General features: G+C 37.8%; 1 pseudogene; it reads right to left on the reverse strand.

Annotated features, from left to right (window-relative positions):
* Positions 1-5,838: 5,838 nt before the first annotated feature.
* LOC144293463 (SCY1-like protein 2) lies at positions 5,839-9,705 on the reverse strand (annotated as a pseudogene).
* Between the last annotated feature and the right edge of the window lie 297 nt (positions 9,706-10,002).

Genomic DNA, 10,002 nt, shown 5'->3' on the forward strand with positions numbered 1-10,002 from the left:
TAAGATTTGTAATATTTATTATTTTATTTCTTAAAAAATAAGGACAGGTGTCACTGGCAGCTTGAAACAACATTCATGCCTGTGCAACTGCATTCTAATCACATTTAACAAATGACAAAAGCAGTCATTACCTGGGGTTTTTCACTTGATGGCTCTGTACCTTCTGGGGACAGGAGATAAATGAAGGAAAGCTGACACCTTCAGATGTTGTCTTGATTAGTGTTGACATTTTTCCTTGGGGGCTGACAGCTGCTAATGAATTTAATTTAAACATTGAAACAGAGGATCAAAAAATATATTTTAAACAAAATTTTACTAAAAAAGTATATTGAGGCTCATCTATCACAAGCAGCAAAGGCAAGTAAAACTCATTGGAGGATCTCAAATCACCCCTGTCAGTCTGTTCATGGAATTTTACTCTTAATTTTTAGGTACAACTGCTCGAATGCAGAGATTATAGAAAGTACACTGAATTAAATTGGAATGTTTCCCATACAGACACATCATTCCTTGGGGCTTCCTATTTGACATTTCTGGAAGAAAATCTAAAGGTATAAAGTATAGCATGGAATAATTGTTATGTAATTTGTCTTTATTCTGAAATCATCTGTAAAGATGATGCTTTAATATGATGTGTGGGTATCTGTGCGTTTTCAGAGAATTGGATTTATAGGCGGATTACCTGGATTCTTTTCCTTTCACCTCAAATTACTTTGTCTTCCGAAGATCATGTGATCATTGCATGCCTTTGTTTTCTGACACAGAAATAGCTGAATTTCTGGTTTCCCTTACAGAATGAAAATGAAAACGAAATGCATGAAAGTGTTATCGTAAATTTAGGGTGAATGTTATTAGTAAATGGTAGCAACAAGTCTGTGTGAACCAGTTTGAGAATCACTTTTCTCAACTAGATACTAGTCTCGGTGGGCAAATTGAAACCTCAGAGAAGTGCAAGGAAGGGTCATCTAATGTGTGAATGAGAGAGAGGGCATGGAGAACTGGAGGTTTAAGAAGGAAGTATGAAGCTTCTAGGGGTAGAGGTGGGTATCAGGAAAGGTTACAAGAAAGGACAGATAAGCAGAAGTCCCTCTCTATTTAAAATAAAGAAGTTCAAAATTGTAGGGAGCCAACAAGTGTTGGAGATTTAAGAGGATATGGCAGGTGACAGCAGGAGGCAGAGTTTCAGATTACCAATAACAGGCATTTAACTCTTGCTTTCTTAGGTGCCAGGAAAATGGAATGAATTCAATCTGAGTACCTGGGACCTGGAAGGGACTGAGAAATGCCCTGTTATGTTTTTACACTGTGATTCTAATGTGAATCACTGATGCTTTTGCTTGTCCAAAATGCATGAATGTCACAAATAATTCTGCAGCTATTTCAGACTCTATTATTAAATCACAAACCTTTCTTTCTGTGTTTTCCCCCTACTCTGGAATGTGGGGGTAAACCAGTAAGAGTAGAAGAAAAGAAGCCACATTTGAGAGGAGGTAGGATGATTTATGAAAACCAAACTGTTAACCGATCAGCCTAGACACCATGAAGAATGGGATACGTCCTGGGAAAACATGGTTGCTCCAGGAAAAAAAATGTCCACATGGACCAGTCTGAGGGTGATTGCTGAATTTGCAAGTGAGGATGGGGAACTGTATTCAAACAGGGAAGGAAAGACATGCCATTTAGAAACAAGCAGTGTTAGGCCTCTGTAGATGGTTCTTCAAAAGAGTCTTAGCAAATGAGATAGGATTTTCTCTAGCTTTTTACCAAGTTTAAATACTTTGCTTTGCTTTTATTGGAAAAATAAAGGCAATTTTCAACAAGGTGTAGTTGTAGATGAGCAGAGCTCTGATGTAGAGTGGTAACATCATATTCCAGATATTTGATATTTTTGTTGGTCTTGTTGGTATCATCGCATTTTTACAACATGCAAGTGCTATGCTAAACACTTGATATACTTTAGTTCATTCAGTCCTCATGACAACCCTATGAAGTAGGTACCACTGTAATTCTTAATGGCAGAGAGGTTAAACAGCTTTTTAGATCATACAGCTAATAAATAATGGAACTGAAGTTTGACCTTAGTCAGACTTACTCCAAAATTAATGTTCTTAAACCTCACACTATAATCAGTATTTGAATATAATTTGCAATCATTTGACACTAATGTATTTTACACTTTGTAAATGGAATTCACACAAAATCGTAACAGAGGTTGTTCATGTATTATTCAATTATTCTAATTTTGGGAGTAGCTAAAACCATGCCCTTTACATGTGTAATGTGTATTTGTCTATATGTGTTTTGTATTATCAATCATTCGTACACAGCTCTAGCCACTGTGTTTCTGCTTGTTACTCTAATACCTTTATACTTAACATGAAAAAAATTGATGAAAACCCTACCAATTTAAGGTAAAGGAAATATCTGTCCTCATTCCTGTCTAGATCTTTCTTTGTTGTAGTCTGCTTATGCATTAGCTATCTTGGTCCATTTTGTGATCTATCTTGGTCCATGTGGTAGTTATTAATCCCGTAAAGTAAATCTCTCTGCCTTTCATACATTTGTTAGGGTCTTGGTTCCCTGTGGTTGGATAAGGATCTATAACTGGTTCTAGCTGATGAAATATGAATAAAAATAATCTGTATTACTTTCAAGTGAAGCTTTAAGAGCTTGCTTTGCTGTGTTCATTTGGCCATATTCTCCCTCTGCCATTATTACAGAAAGTCCCCCCCCCTTTTTTTTCCCTGTTGGGGAGAACAACGATGATCCAGAAGTGAATCTCCCACCAGTCATGGGTGAGGGAGGCATGATGTGAAGCAGAAATCAATGTTGTTTTGAGACTTTGAAATATAGGTATTGTTTTTGATTATAGCATTACTCAGAATATATTCATATTTTACATGTGAATTCATATATTAGATATCTACCAGGTCACATCAGATTTTTTTAAAAGATTTTATTTATTTGAGAGAGAGACCATGATCAGGGGGAGGAGCTGAGAGAGGGGGCAGAGGGAGAGGGAGAAGTAGCTTCCCTAGTAAGCAGGGAGCCCGACATGGGGCTCAATCCTAGGACCTTGAGACCATGACCTGAGACAAAGGCAGATGCTTAATTGACTGAGCCACCTGGGCACCCCTCATATCAGATTTTTTAATTGCAGGAACTTCTCAATTTCTTTCTGCAGTGTTCATAGTTTCAGTGCTTAAGTACTCCATAGACTTCACTGATGACACCTTTCTTCCTAGTCACAATCTCACAGGTCCTTGTGGTGAAAGACCCTTAGGAGAGTCATGCTTGCATCTTAAACCGTCCCGAATTGACTACTAAATAATTTGAGAAATCCTATCCTATCTCTGTTGTAATGGGAAGAAGGCAGTTGTAATGGATTTTAAATGCTGCCCCTATTATTTAAAGGGTTATAAATTATTTTTATCTACAATATCAAATTGGTCAGTACGGCCTAAGTGTCCTGCATGATATTAATATTGTACTTCACAAAAGAAGTTTCATAAGCATGTCATTTTGGGCAAGCAAAGTGAAAACATATTTTTATGCATAAGTCCTAAACATTTGATAATGTGAAATCTATATCTCCAAAGAGTCCAATGGAAAACTCAATCCCTTCCCTTCTCTTCCCTCCCTTCCTAAAATTATGGTTTTTAATAAGCATTTCTAATTTTTCATGTGGCACATTATAAGGTATTCTCTCTTGCTGTGATTGATGAGAATTTTTTATTGCTGTTGTTTTTTTAAATCATTTTATGCACACTTGTAAGTAGGCCACATTATGATTGTAATAGGTCCATTTTCCTGAACATAATTGTCTGTTACAACACCTAGTGCATTATTTTGCATGTAATAGATGTTATTAGGTATTTGTTGACATTTCTCCAAGTCTACTATTTATTACAACTTTTAGAGAAGTTGAATGATTTCTCCTCTTTAGACTCTTAAGATTGAATCTTGCATTTTCAGGTAAAGTAATATTAAGTTGTTTTAAGGCCGTAGAGCATTAATAAATGTAATAATTTCAATCATTAGTCTGATAGCTCTTGTAACAAATGGACCCACATATCCAGTGGTTTAACCTGGACAGAGTTGTGTTATCTCTCAAGCACAAATCCAGTCCTGGTCTTCCTGTTTTGGTGGGGAGAGAGAATATTCTGTTTCAGGCTATCTGTCATTCTGAGCTCCAATTTGACAATCTTCCATACATGACTTTCAAACTTGTCTGGGTGTCCATCTCCCACAGGCAAAAAGGGGAAAATATGGATGACTGCATAAGCAAAGTCTTTGGGGCTAGGCCCCTAAATATAATATATCACTGTTTCTACAGGCAGCAACTCAGTCACATGACCATGGGTAATGAAGACCAAGAATACTCAGAATATATTCATATTTTACATGTGAATTCATGTAAAGAAGAATGAAGACTGCAATGAAGACCAAGAAATGTAACCCAGGAAGAAGTCATCCAATCTTTGCCATGATATTTGCAATGAAGACCAAGAATGAAGACCAAGAAATGTAACCCAGGAAGAAGTCATCCAATCTTTGCCATGATATTTAAGGAGTTACTATTACTTTGATTATTACTATATTTCATTAAATCCAGAATTTACATCTTTTTTTTTTTCCTTTTTTTGCAAACTTTGGAACATGAATGCACCCTAACAATGATCTTACAGGCTTTCATTGTGGCTTGTTTGGTAGCATCTTTTTCTTTCTTCTAGTACATTAAAGTATAATGCATTTTATAGTTAATAATATAATATTTTTCAATAAAATTTCATAATATCTCAGCAACTTCTTTCCCAAGAAAAATTAAATTTTTAAGCAGTGGTAGCAAATACTTGATAAATACCAAGCTGCTATTAGATGTAGTAATTTAAAAAGTTTAATTACACTAAGTGATACCATAGGTATTATTTATACTTGTTCTATTATTTCTCAGAGGACTTGACCATTAACAATAAATACTAAAAAGGAGTAAGTTTTCCATTGAAAAGTTGAATTAGGAAAATAAAACACTTGTGATTCTAAAGAATGATGTAGTCAAATATATCCATAAAAGTGCTACACTTTTTTTTTTCGTTTTTAAAGTTGATTACATTTGAAACCATACAGCAGAAATCTCAAAAGTTTATTCATTACATATAGTTTCTTATAAATATCCTCTTGAAAATGCAATTCATATATGCTACAACCTCAGAAGTTTGAATTTAAAATGAAATATGAAGGCAAGAGTCAGGGAAATTACGTCAGAGGGCTTTGTCAAATGTCATACAAATCAGTACATACTCTTCTGTCTGTGATCCAGTAGGAAAGAAAGTGATTCTAAATATATCCAAGTAAATGCAGAAAAATAAATTACTATTTGAGGCAGACCATGTTAAAATATAATTTACAATGATTGGTTTGCATGTAAGATGGTTAATAATGCCTTTAGTTTGAACCAACTGAATCAACATTAAGTAAAATTTTGCAATATTTGCTCAGTCTTTTGCATTGAACATTACTTCATCAGAGAAGTAAAATTTTAAAAATCTGCTATTCAAGATACTCGGGTGTCTTTTTCTCTTTGAGACTGGCAAGGGTTGGGTCTTTTAAAAACTTGAAGAGGAGGTGGTAAGAGGAAAAATATCCTCAATGCTCTTAAAAACTCAACTGTTAGGAGTCCATACAACCACTATGTTGGAATGGAAACAAGGTGTTCTCTGTCACAGAACTATTCGCTTCCCCCTGGAAGTACTTCCTCCAAACCAAGTATATAAAGATTTACATCAGCTCACTCATGATTAAAATTGAGGTAACTCTTCAAAAATCCAACAAGACACCTCACCCAGAGAGATCTTTGAAATCATTGCCACTGAACTGCTGCTGGTCATACTGATTGGTGGCTGTGCAAAGTTCTGTGGGTTAAAGAAAGGATTAGCCTGCACAACAGAGGCAGACCGTCCTCTCACGTTCATCTGTGTTCCCATAACTGAACTGCCTATACCCGGAGGCCCTTGTGGAGGTACAAACTGATGAAGCCACTGATTTGGTTTCTGCTGTGACAACTGGTTCATGCTAACTTTGGGTTTCTGAGGGCCAAAGAGATTATTAAGAGCAGGCATATCAGATTTCAGGTTGTACTACAAAGCTGTGGTCATCAAGACAGTGTGGTACTGGCACAAACACAGACACATAGATCAATGGAACAGAATAGAGAACCCAGAAGTGGAACCTCAACTTTATGGTCAACTAATATTCGATAAAGGAGGAAAGACTATCCACTGGAAGAAAGACAGTCTCTTCAATAAATGGTGCTGGGAAAATTGGACATCCACATGCAGAAGAATGAAACTAGACCACTCTCTTGCACCAGACACAAAGATAAACTCAAAATGGATGAAAGATCTAAATGTGAGACAAGATTCCATCAAAATCCTAGAGGAGAACACAGGCAACACCCTTTTTGAACTCGCCACAGTAACTTCTTGCAAGATACATCCACGAAGGCAAAAGAAACAAAAGTAAAAATGAACTATTGGGACTTAATCAGGATAAAAAGCCTCTGCACAACAAAGAAACAGTCAGCAAAACTAAAAGACAACCTAGAGAATGGGAGAAGATATTTGCAAATGACACATCAGATAAAGGGCTAGTATCCAAGATCTATAAAGAACTTCTTAAACTCAACACCAAAGAAACAAACAATCCAATCATGAAATGGGCAAAAGACATGAAGTGAAATCTCACAGAGGAAGACCTAGACATGGCCAACACGCACATGAGAACATGCTCTGCATCACTGGCCATAAGGGAAATACAAATCAAAACCACAATGAGATCCCACCTCACACGGTGAGAATGGGGAAAATTAACAAGACAGGAAACCACAAATGTTGGAGAGGATGCGGAGAAAGGGGAACCGTCTGCACTGTTGGTGGGAATGTGAACTGGTGCAGCCACTCTGGAAAACTGTGTGGAGGTTCCTCAAAGAGTTAAAAATAGAGCTGCCCTATGACCCAGCAATTGTACTCCTAGGGATTTACCCCAAAGATACAGATGCAATGAAACGCCGGGACACCTGCACCCCGATGTTTCTAGCAGCAATGTCCACAATGGCCAAACTGTGGAAGGAGCCTCGGTGTCCATTGAAAGATGAATGGATAAAGAAGATGTGGTTTATATATACAATGGAATATTACTCAGCCATTAGAAATGACAAATACCCACCGTTTGCTTCGACGTGGATGGAACTGGAGGGTATGATGTTGAATGAAATAAGTCAATAGAAGAAGGACAAACATTATATGGTCTCATTCATTTGGGGAATATAAAAAATAGTGGAAAGGAATAAAGGGGAAAGGAGAAAAAAATGAGTGCGAAATATCAGAAAGAGAGACAGAACATGAGAGACTCACTTGGGGAAAAGAACAAGGGGTGGTAGAAAGGGAGGTGGGCAGGGGGTGGGGGTGACTGGGTGATGGGCACTGGCGGGGGCACTTGACGGGATGAGCACTGGGTGTTATGCTATATGTTGTCAAATTGAACTCCAATTAAAAAAATATGTAAAAAAAAAAGAAATAGAAAACTGTAAAAGAAAAAAAAAAAGAGTGGGCATATCTGTGGGTCTTTGTTGAGTCGGCTTTGCACCAGCACGAGGAACACTCACAACAGCACTGAAGTTTGGCAAAGTGGAAGGTGCCCCCAGGGTCGTCTTGATCACCCCAGGTGTGCTTGGACTACTGAATAAGTTCTGGTTTGTATTAACTGGCATGTTGAATCCTGAGGTCTGAAAGCCCATGTTATTGGCATTTAGGCCATTGGTCAAGTTTTCTTGGTGTTATCAGTTGGTGTAAAAACATCATGCCAAGGCCCATGGAAGGAATAGAAGTAAAGGTACTTGAAGCAGAAATGTTAGGGGTACTACAGAAAGGCCGGTCAGGGATGGCATGTTGTCATCACTGTGTCTGTCAAGTCCTTAGTCTGTTTGACTGGAGCAACAGGTATGTGTACTTGGGGTTTAAGAGGCTGCCGGCTTCTCAGCTTCTGTGCCTGCCCCTGTTCTTTTGTTAATTTTTGTTTTTCTTCAAGTGTAAGTGATGCACTTTTATGCTTATTTTGTAACCCATCTTCCTTATTTTCTGACTCACCACCAGTAAGAAAGTCTGCTCCAATGTTGTTACTTTGTCAATATGCTGAGACCCAACATTTGTAACCTTTTCTGCTGCTCTTGCATTATATGAAGTTGCTCCAGTTTAGTCTTATGTTCAGTTTCCAATCTGTTAAGCGTCTCTTTTATGACAGAAATGAAAGAATTGAACTGATTGAGATTAAGATTATTTTCAATACTCAGGGGAATCAGATGAGCCAATACTTTTCCAGCCACTGTTCTTTGGTGATTCCCAACTTCTTATGAGTAAAAGTACATTTGTAAGTACCTAAAATTCCCATGAGGACTGTGGGTTCCTTGGATGGAATTTATGGTAAGAAGGGCAGGATGTCATCAAGTACAAACCACTTATCCAAGTATTCCAAAATCTTTCCTAAGCACGCTAATGAATTGACGTGAACAGCAAGAGAAGACGTTTGCAGACATGCATTTTTAATTCTTGGTATCAAAGAATTTTTCATGAATGCATAGTCTATAAGACTTGCAAAGCTTGGAATGATGTTTAAACAGAGTTCCTGAATTTGAATGGAAGGAGCCTCTAATGCTGTGTGAACCATTGGTAGGACATTGCTCTTTATCTCCTCAGGAGGAGTTTTGGTTAGCAGCAAATCCATTTTTTTTTGTAAGTAAATTAACAACCTGGATGGGCTCCTGCTGTTTAAAGACAGAGCCACGTTCAGGTAGACTTAATTTGACATGTGCTTCCTTGGAGCCTTCTTTGGCAATCAGTAGAACAGTGGGCAAAACAAAAGATACCATGTCAGGGGTTACAAGTTCTGAAGTCAAACAAGGCACAAATTCCCTGCACACGCTTGGGCAGTTTTGGTAGAACTTTTGGCAGTCCTTTGAAAAACTGTGATTTCTGAAGATTATCTCTTTGGAATGAGGTCTCAAAATACTGCAGTGTTATTGCACCAACATCACTGAAGAAGAAATTCTTTGTCATTTGATCTGCTTCTCATCTTACAGTTGGAGTTAATTTAAGAGCAGTTTTATGTGTTCTTGGACTTCCTCGGGTATATTTGAAGGTGAGCTAGATCCTAAACGACTCAACTGATCCAACTGTCTACTAAAACTCTTGTAAATGTCGTGCTTGTTAACTTCAAATATGGGTTTTCCTTTATTAAATACAGCATACTTGACAGTTCCTAGTGAGTACATATCACTAGCTATTTCACAGCTCACCGGAAGCATGTATTTAGGACCCAAATATTCACGATTTGGAAGACACATGATGGTAAATTTGGGTCCCATTCTTTACAAGGTAACTTAGGCTCTTGTTCACAAGGATTGGTTGATGATACACAAATATCAAAGCACCTTATTTCCAGGCTCACTTTTATTCAAAATTATATTTTCAGGTGTAATATTTCCATGGACCATTTTCACACTGCTATGCAAAAATGACAGTCCTTCAGAAACCTGAAGCAAACCATATTTAGTTTCGACATCATAAAGGTTATAATCCTTAATGTCTAGAGATACAGAAGAAGGTAGATTTTCCCAGTTACCTAAAACATTGGCTAAACTGGCAAAAATGGGTTCGGTACAAAATGCCAAGCAATCTCTGGATTCTTCTAAAGGATGCTGGGGAGGGAGAAGGAGAGAGGGAGGGGAGGGGGGGACATTTTTGAAAAATAATTCTAAAAACCTAATGAGAATAGAAATGTATGTTGACATGAAATATTCTATTAAGATGAGGAAAGGGATAGGAGCACCCAGGTGGCTCCAGTTGAGCGTCTGCCTTTGGCTCAGGATGTGATCCCGGGGTCCTGGGATCGAGTCCCACGTGGAGCTCCCTGCATGGAGCCTGCTTCGCCCTCTGCCTATGTATCCAC

Source organism: Canis aureus, chromosome 21 (assembly GCF_053574225.1).
Source record: "Canis aureus isolate CA01 chromosome 21, VMU_Caureus_v.1.0, whole genome shotgun sequence".
Classification (NCBI taxonomy): Eukaryota; Metazoa; Chordata; class Mammalia; order Carnivora; family Canidae; genus Canis; species Canis aureus.